The 18,648-nt window shown below is 44.9% G+C and overlaps 1 protein-coding gene across 1 annotated transcript in view; it reads right to left on the bottom strand.

The window, feature by feature from the left end:
• erfl1 (Ets2 repressor factor like 1) overlaps positions 1 to 17,942 on the bottom strand; it is a 34,064-nt gene extending 16,122 nt beyond the window's left edge. The window contains exons 1-2 of the mRNA XM_037273328.1: positions 17,812 to 17,942; positions 15,349 to 15,482 (exon numbers count right to left, since the gene is read on the bottom strand). The gene's annotated coding sequence lies outside the window, so the exon portion shown is untranslated. The remainder of the gene's footprint in view (positions 1 to 15,348; positions 15,483 to 17,811) is intronic.
• Between the last annotated feature and the right edge of the window lie 706 nt (positions 17,943 to 18,648).

Raw genomic sequence — 18,648 nt, 5'->3', positions numbered from 1 at the left:
TTTTATTTTGACTTTTACCTTTTTTTTTAATTTGGAAAAGAAATCCGCGATGTAGTGAAACTGCGATAAACGATGTAGCGAGGGATTACTGTACTGTGCGCGTGCGTGCGTGTGCGTGTGCGTGTGTGTGTGTGTGTGTGTGTGTGTGTCTGAGCTTATGTTAGGGTCAATAGAAGGTGGTGTCACCCAAAAAGAGCCTAACAAGGCTCTTCGCCATTTTTAAGGAAGAGGACTGTCGGGAGGAGGAGGAAGGTGAGACAGACATGCGGAGGCAGCGATTAGAGCAGCTTTTATGTATGAGCTATTGATTGAGTCAGTGGTGACTTCTTGAGTGGTTAATTCGGAAGTGAGAGCGATCGAGGGAGTAACTAGGCCACTGCACGGCCCGGCGCAGCAGACCCGCACAGTGCGTAACAGTGCTTTGGAGCTCGACAAAACGGTCTCATACATAACTTGATGGATGTCTCTCTACCAAATTGCTTGCTGGATGTCATCCACCTCAAATCAAATGAAATAAATAAACTCCTCCCTCAAATAGACTGCCTCTACCTTTAGCCTTTGGTGAAGGTTAAAAATGTTCAAATGGAACTTCTTTTATGTGTTATTTTGACTTTCAAACTGAAGAATTCAACTTGCATTATTTTCCAATGGCAAGAAAGTTTTGCACGAAATGAATTGACGAGCGGACACAACACTGAATTCTTGTTGCTGTTTTCTGTCGGAATACAAGATTTGAAAAAGTTGGTTTTGCATTCAGAATTTGCAAAAAACATCGGATGACTTTTTGCTTTCTGGTCATGTTTGCCGTGCTTTTACAGCCACTTCCCCATTCGCTCGCGTCTGTCTTGGCGGCGACATTCAGTCAATTGATCGGAGATGATAAGACTATTGATCCCACGTCGGAGACATCTACCAACAGTTTGGACTGCAAACAATTTCAGCTACGCCTGAGTGGCTCGTTAGCTGCTTAAGCGGCTTCGCTTGTAACGATTTTTAAACACGTGCTAAACCTCACGCACAGCATACAACAAAACTGACGCCTTTCTTTTCTTTTTGTATGCGGCGTACTCAAGAAGGCACACCATGCACAAAATGGCTGTCGGAGCCGTGAGAGAACGAATGGATGGAGTAGAAAAAAGAAGAGCTCGGTCATGCGAGTCTGTGTCAGCCTCAATCACTCTTAACGTCCTCCATCACGGGATAATTGCTCAAGATTATCTTTTAGATAATCAGGCCTTAAAAAGTAGGCAAAAGACTCAACTTTGGCCCGACTATTGTTGGCTGGCACTGTTATCTGAGCAAGATGGAGGAGCAAAACTCGGTCTTAACACAGCCTGCACGACGGGATGATCACTCGGGACAACCTTGAGAGAGAGAAGTCTGATCGCGGGGCCTTAAGCAACTCATTGGATGGAAGGCAAAATACTCAACTTTGGCCTATTACCGGAATACATCTAGGCCACTTTTCCCATTGTTGGCCAGAGCCTGCTTTTCAAGTCCCTCTGAAAACGCCGCAGGATCATCTTTTTGAGACATCCAATACGGCTCAAATTCAAAAATCCTCAAATTTGTCCCATTATCGTTATGTGTGCACCATAAAGTTGTTCACGCTGGACCTGCAACTCTCCCGTGACACAACCTCTTCTCAATCGTCTGCGAGGTCAGCTGATGCTACGCTAACGTTGCGTTATCCGTGCTGACTTCCCACGCTTGTTTCGCTGTTTCTGCGTGCAATGTGCACACAGCCATCCCGCCCGAGACGTCAATATATCATTAGCTCGTCCTTAACTGGCAGACATCCGTTGTTTGTGTGGGACCTTATGGAGACTGGATTACCGCAACAACAACACACGCACGCACGCACGCACACACGCACACACGTTGGGGTGGATAATGAAAAAAAAACTGAATTTTAAAAAATGCTAAGGCCTCCTCTGGCCGCTTCTTCTTCTTCTCTGCCTGTCTCGGCAAAGTCTTTGATTCATCGCTACAGTTTGATCTGCAAGAGAGCGAGTTTTGTAAACACATTTTTCGCGATCATATAGCCACGGGCAAGGGGAGCGCCGGGCGCCAAGGAGGAGGAGGAAGAAGAAGAAGAAAAAGAGGAGGGAGCAGGGCGAGAGGGACCTTTAATGAGGGGGGAGAGACAGACTGACAGAAAATGCAAGGATGTGCACACACACACACACACGTGCAGGAGTGAAAGGAGCTCATCTTTTTGGGTGACACGTCCTCACCATGAAGGTGGGACATCAAGGGTGGTGCCACACTCAGACAGGGCGACAAGAAAACACTCGCGCACGCGCACACAGATGCGCACACCCTGCGGAGCTCAGATTGATAGTTTTGGCTCAAGCGACGCATCACAAGGGGTTGACGAAATGTGAAGCAACCATGACCGAAAAAGCAGCAAGCTGGGGGGTAGGGGGCGGGGTGAAATTGCATTTCCTAATAACGCCACCACAGACGGGGAGCGGCAGAGACAAGTACATGACTTTCAGTTTTGGACTTATCATTATTAAAGCATGCACCTATTGAAGAATTCGGAATCCCTAAGAAGTCTCATTTTTTTCACTGGTAAGATATAGTTAGAATGACCAGAGGTTCCGGTACTTATATATCCAAGGGGTGATTTAGATTAAAACCAAATTAGACTTTTTTGGAGGCCGATCAGCGAGGGGGAAAAAAGATTACCAATCCGGTCACAGGATGGAGCAAAAATGTGTTAAAAATACACAAAAACAAACCAAACATGATTTTCAATTACAATGCAACCGTCACACGTTGACAGGGGTTCAAATTTATTGGTGGAAGCTCACAGTGGGAAACACTGCAGTTGTAATGTCTGGTTTTGCAGATCTGATCAATTACGTCATTATTGGGATAAGCAAATTCCGATAGTACGGCAGAAAAAAAATATATATATCAGCCAATCAGAGCCCTCATGTTGAGCATAACTGCGCAAGCCGGTACGACAAGTACCAAATGTGGATGTCGTGACCGAAAGTGACTTGTCCAACGAACATGCGCAAAAATATAGTCACCTCAATATCTTGGAAAACAAACCTATTTCATTACTTCACTGGTTCTTCTATATCAAACAATTTTCTTTAGGTTCATTTACCTGACATGTTTCGGCGGGTTCTTCCGCCTTCATCAGAGACTCTGATGAAGGCGGAAGAACCCGCCGAAACATGTCAGGTAAATGAACCTAAAGAAAATTGTTTGATATAGAAGAACCAGTGAAGTAATTGAAAAAGAAAAAACAAGATGAACCTAGTACAACTAAACCTATTTCATGAATGGACATGCGTACAAAATGAATACAGATTGTCATGCTCAAATTGAATTGTGTAGTTTTTAAACATTATTTTACAAATATTGCACAGCAATAAAATGACCAGGGGAGGTCACGATTAGCAATATGTACAACACTATGAAAATACATTTAACAGAGAAAATGCATGTCTGAAATTATTTAACATTAGTATGGATAAAAACATGACGTCACAACCAGCAATAAGGCCAATACAAAATTTAGCACAGTGGAATTACATAAATATAAATATAGAATTGATGATGAAACATGCATAAAATCGAATCAAAATAGAAGATATGTAGAATATCGTGCCTTGAAGACATGTTTAAGACTATAGTTAACAATATTTATACAAACACGTCACAATCAGATCCCAACACACACACACACACACACACACACACACACACACACACACACACACACACACACACACACACACACACACGCACGCACGCGCGCACGCACACACACGCACACACACGCACACACACACACGCACACACCAAAAAAATCATGGTAATCATTCTGTAAATGTTCAAATAAAATAAATAAAGACTGATCGTACTTTAAAGCACGTCCACAACAATTGAACAACGTTTTAAAGTTAAAGTTAAAAGTAAAAGTTTTAGGAAACAAAAATATGACATCACCATTATGAAAACTAATCATTGGCATCGCATTTGGCTGACGCGGGGCCTGTTTTGCACATAACACGCTTGCGACAATTTGTTTTCCTAAAAGAACGTGCACACATTCCCCAAACGTACTTCGTAAAAAAAAAAAAGAAAAACAAGAAAAAAAGAAACAATTTTTCCTTGCATTTTTTCCTTCCTTTATGTATTTTTTTTAACTTTAGACTGCTTGCTTTTAAGTGTGAACATTGTAGCTGCGAGCTGGAAAGTCATTGCATTTGTGTGTGTGTTTCCGCTTCCTCTCCTCGCTTTCCTTCCCATTTTTTTCTGCCTGCCTTTCTCTCAGTGCTGTCCTGGGAATTGCTGCGAACGTCCACAAACACACTGCAAACACCCGCCGGCCCAGCGCCATCGATTTCTAATTAGACAGCAGGATAATCGTTGCGGAGAGATGGAGAAAAAAAGAAGAGAAGTAGAGTGTGAGATGCATGGCGCTAAATAAATATATAAACGAATTAGATGGCGGATTAATTGAATTTTTTTCACCAAACAAAGGTGATCGAGTGAGAAAGGAAAGAAAAGAGAGGGACAATTTAAATAAAAATGGTCACATACTTAGGTCCAACACGGCAGAATTTCATATTTAATGCATAGTAAAACTTAATTCAATAAACCGAGTATATAAGAGGGGTAAAAAAACTAATTGGAGCACTGAGATGCGTTACTAAAAAGGAGTGAAAATCTGTTTTCACAGACAAAAATGTTAACTTCGTCTTAATTGACTTTTTTTTTTTTTTTTTTTTTTACAAATACCCTCGTCACCCACCACCACCACCAGCTCCTTGTTTTCTCGCTGAATAATTATAAAAGGTCATTGTGGATACTAATATGTGCAAATTACCTCCGACCGGTGTTGGATTCAGGGACATTGTGAACTCCTACAGCTCCCTTCGTAAAAGAAAAGTTACACATGTCTTGAAATGTTCATTTAAAAATTAGCTTTCGATCGACCGATGCAGCTTTTCCATCCTCGATGGTCTTTTTCCCCCCCCTTGCAGTCCGTGCGACATGGTAGCGGGGTTTGTTCAGGCGAGCTCGTTTACTTTAATTAACGTTTCATCATCCTCGGAGCGGGAGCGCGCACCCAAAGGCAAGGTGCATGCGCACGCTTTCATGCTCTCCATCCATTCATCATCATCATCTTCTCCTACTTTTTCCTGCGGGCTCACCACTTCTCATCTTTTTTCTTCTTCGGTGCACGTCGCTGTGCAGCTCTGATGTTACTTGTTAATTCAGGAGAAAAAAAGGCAAACTGAGACCTGCTACTTTTCTTTCTTTTTCAATTGTAAAAATTCAACTGTCAGTGAACGCATCCTATCCCCTGTGGACAGTTCATTAGGTACACTTTCACAATCTCAACAAGAAAAACTCTTTCACAGTAATAATAGTGTGGAGTGCGCACATTTTAAAAATCCTTTTAAATGGCCTTTCCTGTATACAATACAGTACGATACAGTACTTTCTGTAATATTCTTGCAAATGGGTCAAGAAAGCCATGTTCCTCATGCACGCAAGGAGCACACAAGCACACGGTGAGCGCACGTGCACGTGCGCACACACGCACACACGCACAGCATCACTTGGGCGCAATCGTGTGGTATTTAGGTTAAAGTGAGTTGAGGAACTTTATTTGAACCAAAGTAGTGAACCAGCTCAGTGGCCTAGTGGTAGAGTGTCCGCCCTGAGACTGGAAGGTCGTGGGTTCAAACCCTGGCCGGGTCATACCAAAGACTATAAAAATGGGACCCATTGCCTCCCTGCTTGGCACTCAGCATTAAGGGTTGGAATCGGGGGGTTAGATCACCAAATGATGCCCGAGCGTGGCACCGCTGCTGCTCACTGCTCCCCTCTCCCCCAGGGGATGGATCAAAATCACACGGGGATGGGTTAAATGCAGAGGACAAATTTCACCACACCCAGAGGTGTGTGTGACGATCATTGGGACTTTAACTTTAGTGCTTTGGTGGCATTGAGAGGCATCTTGCTACCAAGGAACGATGCTGAAGTGAGTTGAGGAGCTTCATTGAGACAAAAAGCAGCACTATGCCACAACTGACTGGAATGTCAATGCCAAGGAACCACGTTGTAATGAGTTGAGGAGCTTCAATTAAACAAAATGTGTGCTTTGAAGCCCCGGAACAATGCCTGTGTAAATGGGAAACGACAGAAAAATGGGACAGAGATGCAACATTTTCCAGCCGACACGTGCGAACCCCTTTTGCTGTGATCAAACAGATGTTATGTGAAGCCAAGACAAGAGCAAGCGTAATAAAAACAGCAAATTCAGTTAAAGCGGTGGAGGCAGTGGCGCCCGTGTGGTCGCGCACAGGTGGCCACGCAGCGCAGCGCCAAGCGTGCCGCTGGTAGCAGGAGCACTTTTTAAAACACTTACAGTGCTAAGCGGATTTGAGGCCCGGCAGGGTTAAGAGCTCGATGAAATCCGAGAGGACGCGCTGGGAGCAGAGAGGTGAGAGCTCACATACAAATTGGCGAAGAAACCTTAAAGGGGAACTGCAGGATAACAAGTGTGACCAGTTCAAACGAGCTATTCTGATTAAAACTGCGTTTGTAGAACGACATTGTGAGGCCAAAAGCAGAAAACAGGTTCTTACAGTCTACTGTTTTTCAAACGCTCTCTCTGAGCTCGATTTGTTCGCAATGTGTATTTGCTACCTGCCACTTTTAGTCCTCTATGATCTGCCATTGTGGATTTTTTCCATTGAAACAACAAGCTCATATTGTATGACACACAAAAGAGCCCAAAATACAATCCCACGCACACGCAGCTTGGAAAATGGAATCTCCAGCTGAGTGCGCGATGACGGATGTCTGAATTAGAGCAATAACGACATGTGACACTCGTGTTAGCGCTTCCCAAGCCGCCGCAGAGACGGTAGGAGAAGCAGTGCAGGTCCAACAAGGAGACGACGGAAGTCATGGAGATGGATTTGGGAACGCTGTGGTAAATAAGTTGTGTTTTGCACCACTGTCACTTTGCACGTTTCCGCTGCGACTGAAGATGTCGTCGCTCACAGGGGATCCTTGTATCATGTCAGTAAAGAGTCGGGGAGCACCCTGGACCGGTTGCCATCTTAAAGCTTGAGTAACTGGATAGTACTCCCACTACGTCATCACAAGTTTCTCCTCTGTTGCCACACTCTACCCCACTGCACTGTCATATGGTGTTCCACAGGGTTCAATTTTGGGGACCCTGCTGTTGTCATTGTGTTTGCTGCCCTTGGGATCCAAGACAACTTGACACTTGAGTTTTGGTAAAACTCTAAATTGCAAAAGGCCTCCAGTCTTGACTGATGCGCTTTCCAGCTGCCCTGTGCAGTACTAAGTCCATGACACGACATGAAAGTCAGCCTTTCAACCACACTGCAGTGCCAGCAGCACTCCACTCAAGTTCCTGCTTGCTCCCTTTCTGAATTTACATGACGACAAGTGATGGGTTGTTGGTGGGCGTTGTAGACCGGGGATTCTGCCGGATCCGCATCACGTCTCCGTCTACCCCGGTGGCGGTATTGAATATTCCTGTTGGGGATGTCAGCGGATGCATGCGAGGTCTCGTGATGGAGATTCGCAGCTTACATCACGCAAGTGGGGAAGGACAGAAAGCAGGGCCAAACGTTGGGGAAAAGGCAGCATGCAGACAGAAAGAAATATTGACAAAGGCAAGATATACACATAAGTCAGCAGGCCGCACGCACCTGCCTGCTCTCTGTGTTTTATAGCGGCGCTCTGTGCAGGCGGAACACCCTGACAGGCCAGTTCCTTCAAGAGAAAATATGGAGCCCCCCACCGCCCCACCCACCCGCACCACCTCGTCTTTTCCGTGCGCCTGATATCATTCTGTCACCTCGCCGCCACACTCCTTTTTCCATCATGCCCTTATTTCTTCCCTAGCCGTCTCCCGCCTTTTATTGGCGCTCTACATCGCACCTGTCATGTTCGCCTCGCTCGTTTCCATCCATCTTCTTGTCGCTCTCTTAATCCCCTCTCATTTGCTCTCGCAGCCCCACCACCCCTCCCGATGCCCCTCCACTTCCTCACTCCTATACCGAGTACAGCCCCATTTCCGCCCGCTTTCCTCCTTCGTACTGATTCATGCCGTGACGTCACACGTTCTCACGAGAATTTACTCGGATGATGTACACTTATAAAATAGACAATGTGTCAACATCAAGCGCAAGTTTCTGTATTTGTCTGCCTCTGCCTTGATCAAATCCCCCAAAATCGCCTTCAAGTAGTGGATGATTGCCCAATATCATTTTTGAGACACATCCCAAAATTGGACATTTTCTGGCTTTCATCAGAAAGAGGAAGGGGCGGGGGTGCCCAAAGAGACCAATTTTGCTTTATTTGTATATCTTTGGCCACCGAAACCAAGCCATTGCCTCTTCCTCCACTTTTGCACTCATTCCCTGTAGCGCTCGCGTGATGTTTGGCAGCGTCGCCTTCTTTCCCTAGCTCCTTCTTTGCCTCCCTCTCATCCGCAGCCTGAGCACAGAGCCCCATGTGTCGGAATCAATTAGGCCTGAGAGCCGTCGCCGCCGCTCTTTCACGGAGGTAAATATTAAACTGCAGCAAGCAGGGAAAAGAGGGGGATGGACCGAGGGGGGGGGGGGGTGGAGAGAGGAGCGAGGGAGCCCTTCGTCCCTAATCCACCGCATCGATCAGCCGGGGATGAGGGTAATATATTATTTTGACAAGATACGATCCTCCGACGCGCACCGCTATCCCCGCCGATCGATTTCTTTTTTTCTTGCCTTTTCTCCCCCTCAGCGAGAGTGGGACGGAGTTTGTGTGTTACTTTGTGTGTGTGCGTGGGAGGGGGGGTGCATGCATTTGTGCACTGGAGTGTGGATGCAGGGTGACAATAGGAACAGCATTAGGAAATGTGAAGAAGGAGATGAGGACGGTCTACAAACAAGCCAGTGTCTAAACAGCTAAATCACAGCCTAAAAAGATGGATGGAGAAGGCGGGAATTCTGTTTTGTTTTTTTCCTGCTCGACCTATTGTAAAGTGTCCCCCCCACCCCACCCCCGACCCCCCTCGTGGCCCCTATATGGCTTCGTAAACTGTGTCTAAATGCTAAATTCGTGGATCAATTTTTTATTCAAGCCCCCCCCCTCCCTTCCCCGTCCGTGTCCCCTCAAGCCTTCAAGTCATGCTGTCCTCCCATGATGAAGGGTGTCCTACCGGCCTTCTGTCTGTGAGTGCGTGTGCACGCGTGTGAGTTCAAATGAAGTCCCGCAACAAAAAAAGAAGCAGCAGCAGCAGCAGCAGAACATTTGGTAGAAGCAATCAATAGAAAGTGACAGCATGATACGTCGCAGCTTTTTTTTTTTTTGACAATGTCGACTCACCGCGCACTTAAGCTCTCCCGATCCGCAATTTTGGAACTCTTGGCGGTACTTAGGGTTGGAGACGCTTTGAAGCCATTACGCTTTTTAACAAAGGGATTTGTAAGAAAGCACTTTCTTCCTAAAACGTGACGGCTGCCTCTCAATACCTTTGCTTTTGCAACATCGTAAATCCGGCATGCAGCACGGTAGCATCGTGATGAGTGTATCCGCCTCTCGGTTCTGCGATTCTGCGTTTGAATCTCGTGTTCTAAATTGAGCAATGGTTTGCGATGAATTTAAGAAAATAACACTGCAAAAAGTTGGTCCGCAACATAAGATGCTCCTCTAATGAAGTCAATTGATTCACAAAACTGCTCCGCAAAGAAAAATTTTTTTTTCCAGCCTTGTGTGAATGGTTGTTTGCCTCTCGCTACACTGCGATATGTTGGCAACCAGTCCGGGGTGTCTTGCCCTAAAGTCCGCGTGCAGTGATGGGCTCCACTTCACCAATGAAGACAAGCGCAATAGAAAAGGCTTGGACAGATGCAAGTGCCCTCGGGAGAGCGACACCGACGCTCCTCGTAAAGATGGAAGCCACAAAAAGCAGCTTTAAAGGAGCCATAAAGACGACTGCAACAAAGTTGCGAATCAAATAAAATGCAAGTAAGACAGACAAGTCAATCCAGGGAGTCGTAACAAGAGCGCCAAGGTCGACTTGCTAACAAAAATGCAACCATTTGCAGCAATTTGCGCTGCCTCCAGTCATACGTGTTTGTTCGCGAGCAATAGACATTTGGATTGCGGTGCGGACCATACCGTTCATCTTGTCCCGACTCAAACTCTAGTTTGAATGTTATCAGTGTCTTGTGTTGTGTTTGAAAACACAAAAAGATCTAATATCAGCCAATTAATGGATCCGACCATCGTGCTGACGATGTCCAGAGACGAGACAACTTTAGTCACTCGCTAGCCTTGTTGCCCCCCCCCCACACACACACTTTTCCAACGGATTGTCATGAGAGAGGAAAGTAGCTGACGTGCGTACCGGAGACGACGACATGATGCGGCGTTGGGCTCTCACAACTCGTTTTCCGACTGACTTCTCCTCTTTCTTGCTCCCATTGTGCCATTTTCTGCCACTTTGAAAGAGAGTCTGGATTGCCCCCCCTCCCTCCCGCTGTGAGGCAGACTAGCCTGGGCCGGGTGGAATAAAGGGGAGGGGGGGGGACGGGGTCAAGGTGAGCTCTAATACACTATTGATCGGCCCCAATTGAAAACCTGATGGAAATTTTACCTCCCTCCCCTCTGTTCCTCCTCATCTCTGTGTGACCCCCACCTTTCCCTCCCTCCTTCCTCTCTTTCGTCCATGCACTTCTTTTTGCTTCCTCCTCTTCCGCTCAATGTCTCTCTCCACCACGCCATCTTTTAATCACGCTCTTGGTCTCTTACACCTCTCTTTTTGTCTTCTCTTGAAATCTTTCCTTATCCCTCCCCACTGCTTCTGTCACTAGCTCATCAAGCCCCCCACCTTGTCCCCCCCTCCTCTGAGTGTGCATCAGATGGTCCATTTCTCACTAACCCAGTGCATATTGATCCCCGTGGCAGTGGCATGCGAGGCAAGGAGCCGCCACTGCAGTGTATTAAACGCCAAAAACACTTTGGACGCCGGGGCCCCGAGAGCGGTCGCCGTCCGAACGCGGCGGGGCCCCGTCGATAGTCGCCGCCTCCTGTCAACAGCAGCTAAATGGCCTCTCAATCGGACACCGCAACCACTCAACCGGACATAAAAATAAAGCCGGTTGAGATGAGACGCTGAGCACTGCTCAAAAGTTTGAGCTGATGAACGACATTTGGCAAGAAAGTCACTGCGGTTCTGTTGTCTCAATGCTTTGTGACATTAACAAAAAAAAATTGAATTCACTCGCAGTGTAACTCTCAATAATGCCGGATCACACATATAGTAAATACGTTTAGCATTTTGTCCACTAGCTTTGTGCCAATGCTAACAAATGACGAAACGCATAAATAACCTTGAAGCAAATGAGATTTGAACACAAACAATACAGCAACTTATTGAAACATCCAGCAGTCCTCATTCATGTATTCTTTATCCTCTGTGAGGATCTGAGACATGCCAAGAGGAAATGAGATGTCCAAAGTGCGCAGAGGTTTTGTCCATCAAATGCTTGCTCCAAGTACTTTGAATGGTCAACAGTGGAATTGCACCCAAAACAAAGTGGAGTTAGAAACTGTGGAAAACAATATCTGAGAAATATCACGACTGAGCTCACAATCAGTGTTCTTTCGTTTGCCTGAGTATCGACTCACTTTTGGTCCAACAATAGAGTGGCTCGAAACAAAGCAAGGCCTCAACAATGTTGACGACACCACATTACTCTCGCACTTAACAAGGCATGGCCACGCGCGTCTATGCAGAGTCGGCTGCTATCACTGCTGCCAGATAAACGCGGGGAGCGCGCCTACGTGCGGCTTTGATTTATGTACCGTTGCGCCCGTGTCACACGCCACGCTCGGCTATCACCGCGCCCCATCTCCCCATGGACACGGCGGTGGCGACGGAGGGACCCCCGTGTCGACGGCATGGGCGATACACATCGGGAACACGGATTGCAGCCGGAGGATTGTTTTCCTTTCAAGCACCACTTTGTCCTTCACTTTTTTGCCCTCCCTTTGAAGCTTTTTTTTTTTGCCCACTATCAAACAAATCCATGTTTACGGCGCCAAAGATATGATTGATTTATTTTTTTAAATACAGTTCAGGACTATTTTTGTCTAACTTGTTTGTTTGGGTGTAATATGATTGTCTAACACTAGATGGCGGCAAAGAGCACACGTGGCGCCATCTAGTGGTAGACAAGGTACATATAGACAAGGATAATATTGAGACGTCACCAAACCTTATCGGACTCCTTTCGGACATCAACTAGACTGAAGTCTCTACAGGGATTTTGTCTCGATCAAACGTGAAGTCTTTTGCCCACTCGTCTTTGTCCTCCTCCTCTCCCTGTACCCGCCCTCGTCATCCATTTCTTTCTTAGCCAAGGAAGGAATCGGTCTCACCTTAATTGCTCTTAAATCGGATTAATGACTGAGCGGGGACAAGTTGACTTCATCTCGCTGCCCTCGCTCTCCTCCTCGCTGAGACTTACACGGAACAGAATGTTTCAAATGACACTGGCTTAAGAGCTAGTACATGCTGCTTCACCAAGTGTACAAATATCCTGCCACACTTCTATTAACCTTTGAGCTGACAGATACAGTTTTGAAACTGCTGGGTCCAAAAACAAAAAAATAATTCAGTTATTATTTTATTTTGTACAAAGCAACCCAGAAAGTTGGATCAAATTGACATAAGTAGTGTGCCCATTTTTGACCCAAATATTTTTTTTGACCCAGTAGTTTTCAGTGTGTTCAGTTACAAACATCTCAGAATGACCAAGAGCCACATGCTGCTTCACTAAGTGCAAAAATATGCTGTCATTCTACCCTTACAGCATACCAAGCGCTGAGCCGTCTTGTCGTCACAAACATACAGTTTTGTTGTTACTTGGTAATGCATGCTAAAAAAGTGGGTCCAGTCTGTTATGGCAAAAGACTGGGATTTAAAAAAAAAAAAAAATCTAATTTTCCTGTTGGTTGCACTCAGCTGCAGGCGGCCTCAACACACCACACGACGCCTCCACAGCTCTCACACCTTTTGTTTCCATCCAGCTCAGAGCTGTTGACTGTACTAGCAAGAGCGCCCCCTGGAAGCTTTCAGCAAAGAAAGTGTCAACGTGAGATTGGCTGGAAGTCAGCCATTTTGGTTTGAAGTACAAATAGACAACTGAGAGCTCAGCTCCCCACCGAGGATAAAGAAGGTATGACGGAGTACATTGTTTTTGAAGTGTTACTGTAGTTTGTGCTCAAATATCAGGTGCTTAAAGTCCATTTCCCATTTTATGCCTTAAGCTAACAGTGGACTAAAAGCTAAGCTAGGAGTTTGTTGTACATACACAATGTGCCGTTCTCTTTGTTGTCTGTTTAGTTTGACGGTAAACTTCAGCAGCTTGGCTCCGGGATTAAGGCATATATCGGCGTCCGCTCCTCGCGCTGCTTCAAAATGCCCACGAGGCCGATAAGGACAGCGGTGGGGATTTGTCAAATTGCGCGCCATTGATTATGTGACCTTTCACGCCCGGCAGCCACTCCGCCAAGCGCCAACGACGCCGACGGTGGTGAAAAATAGAAAGCTGACACTCTTATCGTTGGGTACAAGTTTGTACTTAGGTGCAGACAACAAGGTGGGGGTTTGCGTGTGCGTGTGTGTGTGTGTGGGGGGTTAAATCGCCCCCTCCCCCAGCAATCTTCTCCACGTGGAACAGGTCGTGAAGAAAGCAGCACCTGAGCACAACTTGTAATGAGCGCTGAATAATGAATAGTGAGATGCACATTTGAAGACGAGCCGAGGGGCTCATATCGCGCAGGAAAGACTTTGGGGAGTGTGTGTGTGTGTGTGTGTGTGTGTGTGTGTGTGTGTGTGTGTGTGTGTGCGTGTGTGTGTGTGTGTGTGCGTGTGTGTGTGCCTTCAGGGCTCCCATTTTCAGCGTGAATGGCTGCCGGCAACAACGCACCTTTGAGAAGTCGGCTGCGACATTGCATTCAGCCGTGAATCTACGCAGGAAACATTTTTGCACACTAACGAGAGCGCCTTCGTACGGCGGCATGTGAGCTCCATAACAAGCAGCAGTTTAGCGGATAGCGATCACTTTTTCAAAAACGGGGCTTCAAGATTACTCAAAATCTAAACATAAAACAGACATAAGAAAATTGTGTGTTTAAAATTAATTGCATCGGTTTTGCGTTAAATCTACTTCGCTTAATGCTAACAGACTGCAAAATATGCAATGACTGATTGAAAACAAAGGGTGCAGCAACTCAGGTAGACCAACAATACAATACTGGGTGGCATATATTCTTTATCTTCTGCAAATAAAACAATACTACTGCAGAATCTTTCACGGTAGTTTTGAAAGGTAAAGTCACGATGACTTTACGAAGACAAACAAACTGATTTGTTTTACATTCCATTCATCTGTTATTACGATATTTCAGTGCTACATGTCTTTTATTAAATCTAATTGTAAGCCACTGTAACATTATACACAGTTTGAACATTAACAGGCTATAGAAGAAAAGCTCAACTTAATTGTATGATTAAAATGTATTACAGATAAACGTTTTAAAAGGAGTGCACAATTAAATGTAAAAATGGGAAGGAAACTGAATACAACTGAACATTTTGTGGAGGGGGCTCAAAATAGACCTGGCATAAATATCATTGAAAGCAAGAGAATTGCACCTTTACTTTTTACTTTGGTACTTAAGAACCATTGAAGTGTGTACTGGACTTTCTTCTCTTTTTTGTCAGTTGAGTCAGTCACTCTAATTTTGCCAGTCATTTTTTAACAGAAGCATCTCGTTCAGCTTACACCAACCACCAGACAAAAAAGTCTGGAAAAGAAGGCGTGCCATTTTTAGGTTCACCTTCATAGAAACATTTCCCCCACCTCTCGAGACAAAACTTCACCTCAATAAATTCCTTAATAAACAAAGGACCCCCGTGGGGACAAAGCGGTACAGAAAATGGATGGATGGAAGTATATTCAAGATTATATATATATAATATATATTATAGTATATATATATATACATTCAACATGTTGATCCCAAACATGTGCAATTTTGCAATTGTCTTTATGTCTGATGTTATGATGTTGATTCCACAAAATATCGTTTCTTATACATTCTGATTATGTTTGAGGGCTTGGAAGAGACATTTGATAAATTTTGTACGCATTTGGTCTCATGCCAGCGGGTTTAATTCCGCTTACAAAAACTGTCGTCTTACTTTGAAATTTTTGAATGTGACAATATTTTGCCGCCATCAATGGCGAGTGAAAATGTGAAAGTTTGCCCTACCTGCTGGAGTTCGCCGTCGCCCCGCCTCAGCGATGCACCTGAGGCCGAAGCCCGACCGCCGTGTGTCGGCCTCGCGCGAGTTGGCGCTCGCCGCTGCGACTCGGTCCGCAAAGGCTCGAAAAACTTCGGCGTCTCTATATATTAAAAAAAAAAAAAAATGACGCACGTCAAACTAAAATGAATGCGCAACAATGCGTTCGATTTCTAAGAGATCAAAAACTGGGATATAAAACCATATACTTACATTTGACGGTGTAAATTTTTTTATTATTGTCAAATGGTTTTTTATTTACTGTTATTGTTTGACAGACTTTTTTCAAATCACTTGGGTGGTTATCACAAAATAATATTTTAACTTTGAATTCACATGGATGTAACTTGTAAGGAACGATTTAATTTAATTTTATGTTTTATTATTTACTGTGAACAGCGCGCACACAAAGTGGTTTATAAAATATAAACAAAATACATTAACATGCATCAACAAGTTAACCTGTCTTAATTGAGTTCAAAACTCAGTTGATTTTGACATGATGTAAAATAAGGTCATTTTGACTTCTATCTACTTTTTTGTTGTTCCAACAACAGCAATTTTATGTCGGGGACATATAATAAAATAAATATATTTGTTTGCATTTCAGGTCGGTAATTTTGCGGATATTTGGATTTTTTTTGCCCCAACAATTTTCGCGCCATAGAAAAAGAAAAAGTGGCGTGTTGTGATTTGAAGGCCTTGCGAGGAGCTAAATGTGGATCCGCTCAGCCTGCAACAAAAATCGACCAGCCGCTAATGAGCCGCACGTTCATCACGTGACAACTCAACGCCTTCAAACGGCGGGAAAGCGCAGTTGATTATTACACTAATTAAAGTACGACATTGTCAAACTTTCTCAGCTTCCGTCGCGCAGCAGCAGAAGCAGAAAGAAAGAAGCAGAAGGCCTTAAGGAGTGAAAAAAAACCAAACAACGACTGACCCAAGGGAAATAGCTTTCACACTCCGTTTGTAATAAATAAAATAATAAATAAAATCACAACAAATACAATTTACTGTCATTCCTCAAATTAATTTGGATAAAACCAAAAAGCCTTACTTTTGGCGAAATCGTGTTATTCTGCTCCGGCTCACTTAAATCACCAAACAAACCCGAGAAATAAAAAATAAAAAAAAGCACTCCAACAATCAAAAAATAACAACCAGTTCGCACTTAAAAATCCGTACACTAAAAACAAATATTGCTGGATTATTCGGCCGTTTGTTTTTATTTCATTCTATCCTCAATTTAAGAAAATGTTAACGACGCAATTTGGATCGGAGCTTAAACACACATTTTATAAGAGAATCTGAATTGATGATAATAATAGCAAAACAAATATTTACATGACATGCATTAGTGACAATCACCGATTTTTGGTGCGCTTAACTTGCCATTCGCTCAAATATTCACCTTAATCTTATTATTTACAAAATGAAAAAAATTCGGTTGTGTCCAAAACTGAAGCTGCAGGCTGCGTTATGCATAGTTTAAAATTGACTGCATGCGTGCGAGTACGCGCAAGAGAAAAACATCAAGAAGAGGGAGTAGAAGCAAAGACGGGCCGCGGATTGAGAGTATCAATTGATTGGCCTCTTCATCTGCAATAGTTACATGCGTGGATCGATCGGCAAACACATATGCCGCCACAAATCATTGACGGGATCGCACGCACCCGAGGCGCGGCGCGCGCCCACAAACACACACACGTTTCATGAATATGTATCAAAAGCTGCGTGGACGTCTGAAAACAAAACAGAAAGAACCGCAAAAAAATCTAATATTCTTTTTCGCTTTCAATCCCACGAGGTGAACGTTATAGTTTATGGGCGAGAAAAACTTGGGAAAGAAGAAGAGTGCAAATAGGTTACAAAAAAGTTTTGCACCCCAAAAATTCAAGACAAGAATTAACATTAAAAGACACGCAATGTTTGTGTTGAACGGTCGAGTGTGTGCGTATGCAATGTGCGTGCGCGCGTGCGCGTGCATGCTTAATTGACTGATGGATGCAAAGCTGCGTGGAGGTGAGGGCTCGAACAAATGGCAACACGTAAAAGAGGCTAATGCGGGCCAAGGCGGACACGAAACTAAAGCATCCTCCATTACCTTTATGCCCAAAATGTATAGCCTGCCAGCACGTGCACAGTAAACGACACATCACGTGTGTGTGTTTTTAAATGTCGATTTAGTCCGTAAAAACGGATCCGACTCTGATCCAAATCAAAGCGTTGCGGAACCCAACTTTTCCCTCGCTCAAACCCAAAAGACTCGAAATGCAACACACAGCCCACGCCGATGACGCAGCACATCCAACACGCGTGACATTCTACTTTGAGTCAAACAACTTTTCCTACAGCGCACAATACTGAGGCGAAGCGAAACATGACGGGGACGAGGTTCGGTGCCGGAGCAAGACAAAGGTCAAACTTACCTGTAGTTTTGGCCTGCTGTTTTCTTTCTTTTTTCTTTTTTTTTTGTCTTTTGGGGGGAAAGTGAGCAAAGCTGTCAGTCCATCCAAACGCGCGCGCCGAGATGTAACACTCGACTAGCAACCTGAAGCCACCGAGGACAGCGCAGGGGAGGCAGGCGAGGAGATGGAGCCAAGGAGGAGGAGGGGGAGGGGGGAGTGGATGGAAGGATGCGAGGAGGGAGGGGAGGGTTCGTTCTCTCTCTCTCTCTCTCTCTCTCTCTCTCTCTCTCTCTCTCTCTCTCTCTCTCTCTCTCTCTCTCTCTCGCTCTCTCTCTCGCTCTCTTTCTCTCTCTCTCTCTCTCTCTCTCTCTCTTACTTCTTTCTCGCACACGTGCGCGTGTGTGTAAGTAGTTAATTAGTAAATCCCCATCCGCGGTGCCTCGGGTCGGTTTGTTTTCCCCGGTCGACAAGCCGAGAGGAAAAAGAATTTGAAGTAGGATTCGACCCGTTTCCGCTCCTGTGTCTGTCGGGCCAGCGAGCGTGTGTGTGTGTATGTGTGTATGTGTGTGCGTGTGTGTGTGTGTGTGTATGTGTGTTGAGTTGACTTGAGTGTTTTCTGGCAGAAATGCCCCTGGGGGACGTTCAAGTTGTACGTTCAAGGCCCCCAAATGAGCAGCCTGTTCTCGCTTCCTTTAACACAGATTTTCTATCGGGTTTAGGTCTGGGTTTTGGCTTCTCAAAGGCCACATCAAAGGAATTGATATTTTCCTGCCTTTAATCCATTACTCCTTACAGATTTTAAGTTTTAAAGTTTTAGCATTTTACAGGACATGTCGAACTGATGGTAGTCTGTTTTTC

The sequence above is a fragment of the Syngnathus acus genome, chromosome 16, assembly GCF_901709675.1.
Source record: "Syngnathus acus chromosome 16, fSynAcu1.2, whole genome shotgun sequence".
NCBI classification, from domain to species: domain Eukaryota; kingdom Metazoa; phylum Chordata; class Actinopteri; order Syngnathiformes; family Syngnathidae; genus Syngnathus; species Syngnathus acus.
The sequence above is the reverse complement of the archived record's forward strand: the minus strand, read 5'-3'. Positions and strand labels throughout refer to the sequence as shown.